This window comes from Lineus longissimus, chromosome 18 (genome assembly GCF_910592395.1).
Source record: "Lineus longissimus chromosome 18, tnLinLong1.2, whole genome shotgun sequence".
Classification (NCBI taxonomy): Eukaryota; Metazoa; Nemertea; class Pilidiophora; order Heteronemertea; family Lineidae; genus Lineus; species Lineus longissimus.
Window position 1 is genome coordinate 3,372,795 of NC_088325.1, and position 14,600 is coordinate 3,387,394.

The 14,600-nt window shown below is 41.8% G+C and overlaps 1 protein-coding gene across 7 annotated transcripts in view; it reads left to right on the top strand.

The window, feature by feature from the left end:
- Positions 1–14,600, top strand: part of LOC135502008 (uncharacterized) — a 188,193-nt gene that overhangs the window by 129,222 nt on the left and 44,371 nt on the right. Inside the window, exon 3 of one of the 7 annotated variants that reach the window (XR_010449717.1) lies at positions 12,993–13,028. The exons of 5 other annotated variants lie outside the window; for them this stretch is intronic. The gene's annotated coding sequence lies outside the window, so the exon portion shown is untranslated. Of the gene's footprint in view, positions 1–12,992; positions 13,029–14,600 lie in introns of those variants that run through there. One more of the 7 variants, XR_010449718.1, reaches the window with a different exon arrangement.

The window sequence follows — 14,600 nt, forward strand, 5'->3', positions numbered from 1 at the left end:
AGCTGGAACGGCGGTAGACGAGTTGACGGCAATATTGCTTGTTCAATGGCATCTCTGTATAGAAGCAGGATGCAGTTCGGCTTGCTCGTGACCGATCTTAAAGGGTGGCGTCCTGCTTAATTGGAGACTGCGCAGAGAGAAGCCGCTGAGTGGCTAGGACTCTCGACTAGCGGTCAAGTTTATCTTCGGTTCGATCCCCACTGTCGCGTGATACTGTTGGCAGGTCTCTTTGTCTTACTCAGGTGTATAAATGGGTACCGGTCAGAAATACTCAGATTGTAGCGCTGGTTGCGCAGCTTATCTAAGGTCTACTGAAAGGTTTCAGGACAGACCGGGGTTAAAGTGTAAAGTCGGATGATAACGTATATCGCAGTTGATATCAGACTAAACCCAAAACTCTAACTTTTTTGAGCAAGTCCACGTAATGCACTGGACGACCAATATTCTCTGTTCAGAGAATGGATTGCCCTCTTGAGCCGTCTGGCTGATTGGCCTCGTATTTTATTTTACGTCTTCATTAATGAACAAGGGCAAATTAAACAAAAGACAGCAAAATCTTGCATGTAGTTGCATTGTTGTCGAACTGATGCCGCGGAACATTTGACAACTTATAAACGTGAGACGGGTCGTATTACATTTGAGGATTAACTGACAGACCGGGGTCTAGTTTTACTGGGGTTTTTTCTGGTTACAAAAGGTCAGCCCTTTTGGTGTCACGCGATCATTGACGAACCGCTCGGTCTCTAGTTTTCCGGCCTATTCACAAAAAGTTCAACCCAGACAAGTTTCCATTTCCACCCCGCGAAACTCAAAGTGAGCATCGACGCGGAAATATAAGCGATACAGAGCACTTTTTCTAAAGGAGAACGGGTCGCTGTGAATGATGGGATTACCCTATCCAATTTCCCCATCCTCTCACTTGAAGATCAACCTTGTTGTCTTTCGCCTGACGGAGTAGCAGTCTTTTTGAAGGAGATTGCCTGTTTATGAAGTTCTCGAAAGCATATCGAGAACAGTGTTTTTGTCTGCAGCAGTGGACTAACTATCTGCATCTGTTAGTGTCAATCAATGGCAATTCCGATTGGCTGTCAATTTCTCAATATCTATGGCCGAGTTCGTCTTCACCCCGGAGAATCAAAATTCTGCACTCCGGGCATTAAGTGCAAAGTCCAGGTTCCGAGTCGTCTGGTACTCCTAAATTCGGAGTCCCTCGATTGAGCGTCTAGGAAAACAGCACTCCCTTCCTTCAAAGACGTGATAAAGTTCTAAATTCAACTAGTATATTCGGATATTGGGATCTTGAGGAACACGATAGTTGAAGTTTCACATTAAAATTTCCGTCGTGTAGGCTGCAATAAGTGAAACGCCTTTGATGTTCATGCTTGCTTTACGAACATTTGCTTCTTCACGCTGCCCAAGCAGAGATGTGGTGCTTGAAATCAGCCCATACAGGCCCAGTATCTCTAGATCCGAATGTACGCGTCTATTAAATACTACCATATTTAGGTACATGTATGCCATGGGCGAGCCTTTCTTCCGAGGAAACTATTGAAGGACTCGGAATTCAGGAATACCAGACGACTCGTAGCTTTTTGTGATCACACTTTCACAATTTAGTAACAAGAGGTCAGCCAAGTTCCTTCGACCAAATCTATCCGAGAGAAAAAAAAACCACTTCATATACGCTGGTCGCAGAGTGATTGCTTTTCCATCGTTAAATGCCCAAAAGTAATTAATCTTGCAGCCTCTCCATCCGGGGACTACTTGATTAACAATTCAAAATGTCTCGGCAAATTGACCCCTGGGATTCGAGGTTGTTAATTTCGAACATTGCCAGTATGAGTGAACGGGCTCCCTAGCGGACATGAAAATAAACACCGGATGAACAACCGCTGCTTTCGTTATTGGTGTTGGGCCGCCACGTGTATTGTTGCTAACTTGATAGCCGCTGATTACTCAGTTCAATGGGGAATAAACTCGTTTTCTGGCCAACTTATTAAACCCTCAATGCTCCATCCTACATGTCTGATCCTGCTTATCAACTCGCGGCACTTATCTGATCCCAAAGTTCAGCAGACACCGGTCCGATAAAACTTTTCTCGCTGCCTAATATCATCAGCGCTAGGTTCAGTCAAAGAAATGACGTATAGACCAGTCGAAGTAATGACGTATATTCACGTAGTCCAGTCAACATGTTGCATGAGTCACTAGGGAGTTTTCGCAAATCCCCGAAACGCCAACATGAACGTCTATCTCATTGTTCGACCTCCTGACAACGAAGTCGAAGAATGGGATAGGCGTTCACGTGGATGTTTCGGGGACTTTGCGAAAACTCCCTAGTATTACTTTCTTGATATTGTTGATTATCTTCAGAGGCCTAAAATAATATCCTTTTAATTTGGGCGCAACACAAATTTGCTAATTGATTGATTGATTGACCTCTATGTTGCTGGTTTAGGCCTATCGATCCTATGAAAGCCATTTCGTGGGGGTCGATGTTAATATCTGCCCTGATAAGCCTTTGATATGACAGTAGAACAATGAGCATTCACGCCTAGGCCCGAGCTGGCGTTGTTTAAAGACGATAATAAACCATGTATCCGGCGAGGCCTGAATTCTTTTAACTGAGAGGTAGACGGCAAAAACACGTAATAGGGAGATTTCGCGAAGTCTCGAAACGCGAACACGAGCGCCTGACGCATTGTCAATGAGGTAGGCATTAGCGTTGGCGCTTTGGGGACATTGCGAAAACTCCCTAATGTAAACAACGGGCACCCAAAAATACCAGCACTTTTCAATAAGATAGTATTTTATAAACACCCTCTACATACATGTCACGTCCAGTCCTTTTGATCCTTTAGATATAGCAATGGCTGATGATGGAGTCCCGCTTTAGCGATAATGGACTTAGACATACAACCCCTCATCCATAATCAACAGTCATTAGGACAGTATTTATTCTCTTTGATTTTAGCTATTACGGTATCTGGACATGTGTCTTTGAGTGCCCGATACAATTGGCCCGATGAACAGTTGTAGAAGTTATCGTACGACTTTGCACTTCAACCCAACATTTCTCAGGAGAACTTCGCACCACAAACGTTTCGGCCTACATTTTACCTTTTCTCGGGCGGTGGTGAAAATGAACCTTCTCATTTCCTGCTTATAAGTAAGGCACGGATCAGTCAGTGGGTTACTTCCTGGTGAACATGCCGACAATATGGGCCTGCAATACGGTTCCATTTAGAAACTCGCGTGTGACTTGAAGATGCATCAATCGCTTTGATACCGACTGAGGCGTGGTAAGAGCATACCCGAGCATTTCCACCCGGCACCGGAGACCAGAGGTGCCTTCGTACAACTTGGTACACCTTAAGTTATATCTGTCGATGTTGATGATAAGTAAGTTGCACCACATCCCTTGGATTTTCATCGCCGTTTTCTGCCTTTGCCGGACCCCATTATAGCCGTTTCGTCGGGTCGATGCTGTCAAGATTTGTCCTGATAATCTTTTGATAAGACGGTTAAACAATGGGAATGTTGGCCTAGGAACGGATGGGCTTTCTTTAAAGACAAAATACAGTGTATTAGACAAGGCCTGGACTCTTTCAACTGCAAGGTAAGGGGCGAATAACGAAATACGCCCTTTCTACCTTTTCTTAGAAGTCGAACACAAACGCGTTAACGATTTGTTTTGTTTATCAGGTTTATAAAGCAAAGTCATTATCATTCAGCAGTCGTGTAGAACCTTGCAGTGACAAAACGAATTATTTGCCTAAGAAACAAACTGTCAATATAATAATGATGTTATATCAACCCCTGACAGTTAGAACTCGCACTGTAAGTAAAAGTTTAGCAAATCAAATATAAGTTTCATCAAACTGACACATATCTTACGACTTAATACCATTGGTTGACTTCGTGATATACACATGAATACATAAGAATGAGACGTTGATCCGCTGTGAAAGAAAAATACGTATTACAGGGACCGCATCGCGGGTATCATGTTGTCATGATTTTGACTTCGTTTTAATAAAATACTTATAAAATTCTCATAGATTTTGGATTATACGCAAATACACAAGACTGAATGCCATTTTTGACTTCATGATAATACACATGAATACACACAAGTGTGACGTTGCGCGTTGCAAATTTATCCGGGTTAAGTTCCTTTAAAAGTTAAGTTCCTTTAAACAGGAACTTAACCCGGATAAATTTGACTTGGTTTTAATAAAATACTTATAAAATTCTCTTAGATTAGATTAATCTACATGTAAGGCATATCAAGTAAAGATATCATAAATGGTGACAATTTTCTTTTGTGAAATATTTCATGTAATGGGAGGGGACCCTTAAACATGCTTTGAACAACCGGGACGGCGGTTCATCAAGGCCACTGCCGCTTCTGATGATGGGAAAGTCGTTTTCCCTCCAGAAACACCTCTGCTCTATACTCTGTAACAATGTTACCATAATCTGTCATCAAAGTATGGCGACTGCTTTGTCGGCAAATCTCGGCCAATAATTAGTGTTTATCGTTAGTCTTGCCATGCCTTGTTATTGGGGACTTCTCAATTCGGCTAAATAAACAGGTTTCCTCACTACCGTGAGATTCCCGGCAGATCTCCATGCTGCCGAGGGATTCCCAACAGTTATACATATTGCCAGGAGATTCCAACGGATCTCCATACTGCCAAGAGATTCCCAACAGTTATACATATTGCCAGGAGATTCCAACGGATCTCCATACTGCCAAGAGATTCCCAACAGCTATACATATTGCCAGGAGATTCCAACGGATCTCCATACTGCCAAGAGATTCCCAACAGTTATACATATTGCCAGGAGATTCCAACGGATCTCCATACTGCCGAGAGATTCCCAACAGTTATACATATTGCCAGGAGATTCCAACGGATCTCCATACTGCCAATAGATTCCCAACAGTTATACATATTGCCAGGAGATTCCAACGGATCTCCATACTGCCGAGAGATTCCCAACAGTTATACATATTGCCAGGAGATTCCAACGGATCTCCATACTGCCGAGAGATTCCCAACAGTTATACATATTGCCAGGAGATTTCAACGGATCTCCATACTGCTGAGAGATTCCCAACAGCTATACTGATTGCCAGAAGATTACAACGATCTCCATACTGCCGGACCAACCAGCCAGTATAGTTTATGGTGGTATGATTTTTATTCGCCGCCATTATTGCATGTATAAACGTTATCAATATGGCAATCATGTTATTTCATATAACACCCTATTACGAAAAGAAATCCTTCGAAAACACTTTTATTACCACTATCTCAGCTAGCTAATGTTAGGCGAGTGGTACAATTTGAGATGTCGAGCGAATAAAAAGAATGATTGACCGCGCTGTTCGCTCATTATATCTCAGTGACGTCAGCACTGCAATTTACTTGTCATGTTACGTAATTTTCTACGTTTCTTTTTGGGTAATCAGGGGATGCATGACGTCATTTTGCCCCTTACCACGCGGTTAAAAGAATTCATGCCTAGCCCAATACATATTCTATTGTCCAAAGCCAAAGCCTGCTGACACCTAGGCCTAAACTCCCGTTGTTCAACTGTCTTCTGAAACGGTTATCAAGGCAAATGTTGATTGCATCGACCCCCTTGAAATAGCTTGAACGTGGGTCCATAGGCCTAAACGCACAAGGGGAAATAATGGTAAATGTATGGTATGACTTTTATTGGCGGCCGTTGTTTTATATAAACATTATTGACAATTTCAATATGGCATTATCACCTTTTTCAGTATGGCGATTCTTTAACCCTACATGAGAAACGAAATTCGGCGAATACCCCTTTGCCGTTCTCCAAGCTAGCGATCAACTGGTACAATTTCAGATGTCGAAAGAATTGAAAAAAACTGATTGACCGCGATTTTCACTAATGATACCTCAGTGACGTTAGCGTTGCAATGTATTTGTCATTTGTCGTATTTTTGTGCTTCGTGGTTGGCAATCACGCAAATGCGCTGACCCGCTGAGAAAGGATGATCCCTCATCCAATAGAGCAATGCATTTTTCGGTGTTGCCGATACTGAAGACCGCCATCATTACGTTATTTCAGCAGCTTAGGGATAAAATACTTCATTACAAGCCCAGCTCTTCAACAGTTCTGTTGTTTGAAAACAAAGATCAAGGATGCGCGAGCCTTATAAAAGCCTCTGCCGGCATTGACTTGGCCTGGAAAATCATCAGGGGGCACCGACATCCCACAAAATACACTAAACAGGTGGTACAAAACTGACTTCAAATCTTTTCGATGTATGGAATATATTGTGTCCTTCTAATTCCCAAAAGCATCTCGCAGAATTTTGTATTTTTTGTTTACTTTAGCAGACAGAAAAATTCAAGAAGAAGACACAAACTGAACGCCTAATCCCAATGGTGTTAAGGACAATAATGATAATGCTATGTTATTTTCAAGGACGTTCTATGTTTGTGGATTTGGCGAGTAACGGCTGCACGTGAAAATGAAAATTGAGAAAATGTATAAAAAATATATTTTTGTTTAAAGTTTATCCACAAATTTTGTAATCTGCCAATGATAATCATGAAAATCTATTTCTACAGAACTTCGTGAAGCGGAAAACGAATAGTCATCAAAGGTCGTTGGGCATCGGCGCAAAGTAAAAATCAATGCTCTTCTTGTGATTTGTGCGGTGCTTACTTCACCTAAATTAAAAGTTACCATAAAATAGTTGCTCTTAAACTCGATATTGACATCAGTGACCATAAAATCGAACCAGCTGAAAAAAAATATTTTCCGTTCGTAATTTACCCCAAAGGTGGCCTGTACTAAAGGAAGTACATGTAATGTAATGTAATGTAATGTAATGTAATGTAATGTAATGTAATGTAAATACCATATTTCTATAGCGCCCGTTTCAAGCAAAATGCTCGTTCACGGGCGCTTCACAGATAAAAAGATCACACCTGACTAAACAGCTCTGTCTTCAACAATCCGCGAAATTCCTTAAGGGTCGCGGCTGCCCGGATGTTGGTCGGCAGCGGGTTCCAGAGCGTGGGGGCCGAGTGGCCAAATGCCCGCTCGCCGTATGTTCTTTTTGCACGCGGAACTACAAGTGATAGGTCGTGTGCTGACCGCAGGTGCCTTTCTGGCTCATAGACATTGATCATCTCAGCGAGGTACTGAGGGGCCCGACCGTGCAGGCACTTCCAGACGAGCACCGATGTTTTAAATCTAATTCGCTGCTCCACAGGCAGCCAATGTAACTGTCTCAGGACAGGTGTGATGTGTTCCCGCCTGGATGTGCGTGTGACAACGCGGGCCGCAGCATTCTGAACCCGCTGCAGTCTCCCGATGACAGTCCCTGGCAGCCTGTTGAGGAGCGAATTACATGAAGTTCTTTATCAGGTAATCACTCTAACATTAGAGGGGCTACTGGGGACGGCGAGGTTAGGAGACGGACGTAGTCCCTCTAATGCCATTCGACGTTGCCTTTATGAAAAATCGTCACCACTTGACGATTGTTACGAGGTCGCGCAAGTGGTAGAGTGAATCGGCCAAAATAGTTCTCCTCAAGAATCGATTCGAAGTTGCGAGTGTCAAGTGATGTGATGGCCTGCTTCATCGTGAGACAAAAGCATTGGCTTGAGTAACAGCTTTTTGGATTTGGTCAATGGTCTATAACGGTTAAGTTCCATCTCCAAATTATTTACGCCTGTATCTTATTCGCAAGACTATAGGCACTTGTCCAAGCAGGTTGGCCGCGGGTTCTGACAAGGTCTATCCTCCATTCACACTGAGTGGTCAATTGACGTCGATTGCCTATTCAGAATTTGTTAAAAATGTCAGATCCGCGGAGATCAACTTCTATCATGAAATGATCCGCCAGCAACCATTCGACCACTCTGTCTCTAATTGCTCTCTCGATGCAGAAGTAGAGTTGTTACGAGGGCTCGATGCAGTAGTGGCGTTCTTTCGAGGCGGCATGAATTGTAATCTTGCCTTCAAGATGCGGCACTTGATGTCCATGTACGTTTGAAAAAAGCTACGATCAATTAATGACTGTTATTTTCTCCCAGTCGCCATGTAGTGCCATCAAGAATAATTTATAGGGAATTCGCCGGTCGACTAATAGTGATTGCATTAGTAACTGGCTCATGGGGTTATCACTCCAATAGTTCCTAGTGCTGAGCATCCAAATCAGGCGGAATCCTTCTGCGATGGTCGAGATGAACGAGAAAAAAACATCATTGTTTGTTTCACTATCCTCGAACAGCAGGCCTTTGTATCGTTGTTAAAATCCACTCAGTTGAGCCCTGCGGAATGGCCTAATATTGAAAGATATCTTGGCCCGAGATGCGCATCATCACACTGTCCAATACGGGCCCTACACCCAGGGACTACTTGATTAGCAATTCAAAATGGATGCACAATAGGCCCTGGTTACACCCATACGTCATATACCAGGTGATCGCCGGATATAGGCGATGACTTGGCATGTATGACCTTAAGTCAGGACTTTCTTCTGAAAAGTTGTCTGTCGCAAAATACTTTTCAACTTTATGAGAAATTTATCGTCAAAAGTTTGGTAATACCGCTTATATCCTGATATAAGCAGCCACCTTAAGAACATACATCTTTTTAAACTTATCTTTGATCAATTTAGCATCAGTATTCTAGACTCTCCTGGGTATCTGATCCCTGGTATTGGTATCAGATACATCTCCACAGCCATGTCTCGGATCCCCGACCACGGCACGATTTTGTCGTCAATCCGATCGCCCCAGGCAAACTTAGTTCCATTCGTATGTGAGATCAGTGAAACATAAGCCAGTTGATGATTTGAAATTTAAATTGACTTTTGTACGAGGATTTTCTAGTCACTGTTACTGGTTTTCCCGGGGGACATGAGAAGGACATCTCGACGGCCTGCTGGGTCTGGAGCGCGGCATTGCCTGTTATGTATTCACCAAGGCGAATTAGTACCTGGCTGTTCGAGTTGTTAGCAAGCAGTCCACTTAACGAGTTGAAGGGATGACTTGGAATTGGAATTTACAACAGGTGGCCAGGATCCATCATTATGAGCTTGTTCGTGTTCGTTCGTTCGTTCGTTCGTTCGTTCGTTCGGTCGCTCGCTCGTTCATTCGCTTGATCTCTAATAAAATTCTAATTTTGCTTGACGATGTTGGACATGGCTTGCGAATTTCTGGTTGGCATATGTTAGCATTCTGTTGTATTTAAGAGTTTATTGTAGTTGTATTTTTAGTGATTCAGTTTGGGGAAGTCACGGTCCTGTCTGAAGCCAGTTCTGTATGAACTTTACATTATCGCATGCACTTCTTCTCCTTTTAAAATGCTATCCACTCTGGTTCTCAGGTCACATCTTGCTAGTTTTGTATACGTTAACCCTTTTTGAGCTAGATATTCTAAAACACCTTTGTTACAGTGTCTAACTATTTGCAATGAATAATGCACTGCGCCTTGTTTTGGCTTCAGCAGTCGAGGTCAGGCAACCAAAACACATTGGGTTAGTGCAAGATATGGAGGCAGTCCCAATCAATTTCACCAAAAACTTCGGCGAGGTGCCTCAGTTTTGGTCCACAGTCTAGGTCCATTCTCGCGGTGTTTGCTGGGAAAACCAATGCCCCAGTTCGGCGTGAAGTCCAAAAAGGGAGCGTAGGTGTCGCGGCAAACATGACCGTATTCAGTTGAGAACTGAAGAATTTGAAAAAATATTCATGACAATTCCATCTTAGATTATCTTTTTCAGAAACTCTGAGAAAGTGAAAACATCAATCAACTTGCCCAATTATCTGCAGAGTCGCAGCGGGTCTCTCCTAAATTGTTGAAGAAAAGAGTTAACAAATGCTTCCAGATTGCTAAAATACTCTCGACCACAATTACTTTTCTTTCCCTAATCTCGCTCGTAGTAAGAATTCAGGCCGGGCACAATACACTTTTAATTGTTTTTAGACAAAGCTCGCTCGCACACATTATTACAATTTGTTGCCCTTGATGATTTTCCGTAGGTATACCCCCATTTCGAAGCCTTTCTGTTGGTACTAGTTATCAAGATTGGCCGTTCAGTTCGTGTATCTCTCCAACAAATGTGAGCTTATCTCTTTCACAAATATAACTCTTTTGAATTTTTTAACTGACTAAAAAATAACGATTTTTGAGCTATGATAGTAAGAGATGTCTGTCGATCTCTGCTGTTTTCCGTCCTTTGATGAAAGCCGCGGCTGTGTGTCCCTGTTGTTTGGTGTTGAGGGATTAGGCTCATGCTTATTGAGGGGAAAAAACAATAAATCCGAATAGTGATCAAGAGTAGTAGAAACGTAATTCCGTTGATCTATTCTCTTATGAAGGGTTCTCAGGGCAAATCTGGATTAGATGGACCCCAACAGAATAGCTTTCATGGTGGTCAATAGGCCCTAACTGGCTACGGCAAATAAACGTAATGACTTCTGCTTATCTTTTATCTCTAAACGATATAAATCAGAGAGAAATTCAGTCAACTTGAGGAGGAGATCTCCTTGTCTGTTGAAGACATCATTAACTAAAACCACTTAGAGATTTAAGACCACTGAAGAAAATTATCCTTTGAGCACAGCGGCTGCAGTTGACCTTTTATATTATGCAGAAATGTAAAAGGCGGGCGGGCGGACTATTGTTGCATACTTCGCCGTTTAAATCCACCTTTTTCCTAACGAGGAATAATTTACAAAAACCTGGAAACGTGATACGACTTGTAATGTTGTGGTTAAAATTGACATTACCATACGAAATGCTCGCTAGCGTCATACAATTTGTTCTTTTTGTGGATTCCGCGAATAATCTCGAATAGCGAAAACAAAAATTGCCTGCATCAGAAAGATCTGAGATCTCTGATTTTTTGTTATCATAACAACATCCCGAAGAGAACATCATAAGCAAAATACTGATTACGATACAGGTATGCGTGTGATGGGAAATTATGTTCTGGTATGGAGTGTCCGGGGACAAATGCTGCGTTCACACTGCTGTCATAAACGGGTGTAAAGGTTTGAAGAATGTCCTAGCCACGGTAGAATGTCCGGGGTACAAGGAATTCTTACGGTTGAGATGAACACCGCGCGCTTTCATCAGTATGAAGTATCGATGATCGTGGTCTCTATAGGTCCATGCACTTTTTTTTCGAGAAGGTGATATTTTTCATTCCGTTATTTTGCCTTTACCTCGCAGTTAAAAGAATTCAGGTCGAGCACTTTACTCGGCCTATTGTCTTTAAACAAAGGCCGCACGCACCTAGGCCTAAATTCCCATTGTTCTACTGTCTTATAAAAGGGCTGTCAGGGTTAACCTTAATAACATCGACCTCCACGTAACAGCTCTTGCGGGAGTCGGTGGCATACAACACTTCTACACCGGTACGTGGAGAAGACAATGTTGTAAATTGTTTTCCTTTTCTGCCATTCTCGTACATCTCTAAAAAGTCACGTTTTTAAGATTTTTATTTTTTGTATTGGTAGATTACGAAATATTGTTTCGTGTCGTGTTGTGTGAAAACACGTTCAAGGACAAGTTTGACAAAAAATAACCTTTGTTATGAACTCTAGTTTTCAAAAAGAAAACAGGTATCTAATATCGTCGTTTGAATTAATGAGGCTAATCTTAGCTTTCAGTTATCCAGAAAACAGGTCGGATTCTTGAAAACAACTACATTTTTACCAATTATCTAGTTTCATTGTGCTGCTACGATCGAAATACATGTATATACCCCACAAGCGATGCATGAATCATTTTAATTATTTACAAAGGCAGAAACTGTTTATGATCGAAATTGAATTGGAAATCATTAAGGCAATACAATTTTACAAACTCGATCCAAGTAAACTGTCTGTGGAATATATATATACATGTATATACGTCATTTGATCCTAATATCTCTGTCCTAGACCACCAGGCGACGAAGAATAAAAAATGGCGTGGAAGTGACCTTCGGTATAGTGATCAGAACACTGTCATCCGTCACGTTAGAGTAGGGCCGTTTACACGGGGCAAACCGATCCAGATCGATCCGGATCGGTCTAGATTGATATGCCGTGTAAAAAACGCGTACGAATATTACCTTGTCTGGTTCGATGAACGAGATAGAGGTGGTATTTTGAGTAAAGATTCCGCATCGCCTGTTATCAGAAATGAAATGAAACAGTGTGTTTATGATGCCTGGTATGCCTAAAAACAATAATACAAAAAAATCAGTTTGACTTGATGACGTCAGCGAGAGAAAAAAACCCACCTCGTTTTCTTTCTCATTCTCGGATCAAAATCTTGACCTCTCTACTGACGTCATTACGAGACTTTATACGTCATTCGTGACGTCGTGAGCGATGTGATCTGATGCTTGTCTGGTCTGTGGTTTGGTTTGGTCCTGTGTGAACTGCTCTTATGGAGTCGGACACTTTTTCCAGGAGGGATTTTACTACTTCTACTCCGACAAGGCCTGGTTAATCTCAGGTGGTATCAAACAAACGCACGCCGAAGGTTCAGCAACTAACCCGAGGTTTTTACAACAAGAAAACACCTGAGTTTCAGCACCTCTACCGGCGGAAAGTTGAAGCGTTTATCATGTCAAACATATGGCCTTCAAATGGTGTTCCAGACCGTCGCTCTTGACGGTTTAAGACGCGAGCAACATATTCTCTTGAAGTTATTAGACATGTTGGAGACATCTGTTATCAGCAAACAGGTTCTCCAAATCGGTCTATGAACACTTAGACCAAATTGTTTCCTTCGACAAGTGATTCTCCAAGGTCACATTCTCCAGAACGAGCGCTTTCATTAATTGATCATAACATGGCCTTGTAATTTAATCTATTTACCATTAAACGGCTTCAAAGGCTAAGTTGATATACATGTTTGTTCAGAAGCGCACAGTGTACAAGCGAGTTTGCTATATCTAATTTAATGTTATTCACTTTTTCTATTCCTAGGCCTTTAATATATGACGTTAGGCAAGAGAAGGAGATAAGGTAATTATTATTCAAAAATTGTGTATTGAAGACTGACCAGTTTATACAGCCTACCTCTATATAAAGCCGAAACCCTTGGCAGTGACAAATGGTGTCCTTGATTAAGAGATGTCATGATTATGGAGGTAAATTCAATGAAAATTAGCAGTTAGGGACCAAAAGTAGTGTCCTTTATGAAAGTGTATCCCTATTGAAGAGGTGTCCGCTAAGAGTGGTTACACGTATAATGAAGACTGAACCGCTGTACAGTAGAACCTCCCTTAGCGGACACCTCTGTAAGCAGGAAACCTTCTTTTCTTTGGACATTGATTTCTATATTGTAATGTAAATTGTAATGTATTTAGATCAGCGGCAATCCCACGATGGTACTGTATAAGTACAAGCACGAATACATCTAGGCCTACCTTACTAAAGGCGGCTGCTGTGTAGAATCATGTTCAAATGAAAATCCTATCTACCAGGTGTTGCTTCTTTATTCATGATAGAAATAACTTTTTGTATAACTTGAACAAGACAAAAAATTGTTTGATCCACTTTTCTTAACTTGATAACAGATCAGTGTACAAACAGTCAATCACGTGATCATATCACATGACAATAGATTCACAATGCAACTTTAGCGCACTGAGACCACAATAGAATACTCACAAAGCATTGCCGGCAGAGAGAGTAAAAGCGTAGTACACCGACACAAAAAAACGACATTAACGCAATGAGGCTATTTTGGTAAATTGATAGATAACGGAATACGTCGGCAAGAAAAGGCAGTCCACACTACTACAAAGTAATTTTTCTCTCTTGAGGTGTTTGATGTTTCGAGAATAAGGTATGGTGTAAGAGAGGTTCAAAGGGTTGACATTTCGCATCCTCGCCAGAGGAAACGGTGCGTGAATGGTACGACGGGCTGTCAACGAGGGCAGGTTGCAGATAAAACCCTTAATGAAGTTATCGAAATGAAACGAAACCGTCGAAATGAAACGAAGTACAATGTATACCTACAAAATGCGCACTTAGAACAAGTTAAATAGACACGCTGGAAATTCTCGTAAGGAAATTGGGAACTATTGATATGACCAGCATAGTCCGTCATGTGCACGGAAGCACCATTGTCAACTTCAAATTTCCATTCGAATATCGGAATGCTCAATTTCGAAAAATTTATTTCGGCGATTTCGATGATTTCGATGATTTCATGTTATTTTTTTTCGTTCCATTCCGGGTTTTTTCAAGAACTAGAAGAGGCATGCGGTTTAGTTTTCATGGACGTCTTGTTAGCTCTTTTATTTACGCGTGTTTGTTGCCTAACATGATAAAAATATCGAGAGGGATGGTGTAGAATGAGCATAACCGTATCTCTTTGATGTATCATATTTGCAGATTTTATCTGGGATGTTTTTAGGTGCTGCACATTCTAATATTAGAATGGATACTGGGGACGAGATTCGGGGTACCTGGGAACGAGTGGAACGTAGAGCCATTTGACGTCGCCATATTGAAGAAAAAAATTAACAAAACCGCCACACGGTGACGGTGATGAGGTCGCGCAGGAGGCGGAGTGAATTGGTCAGA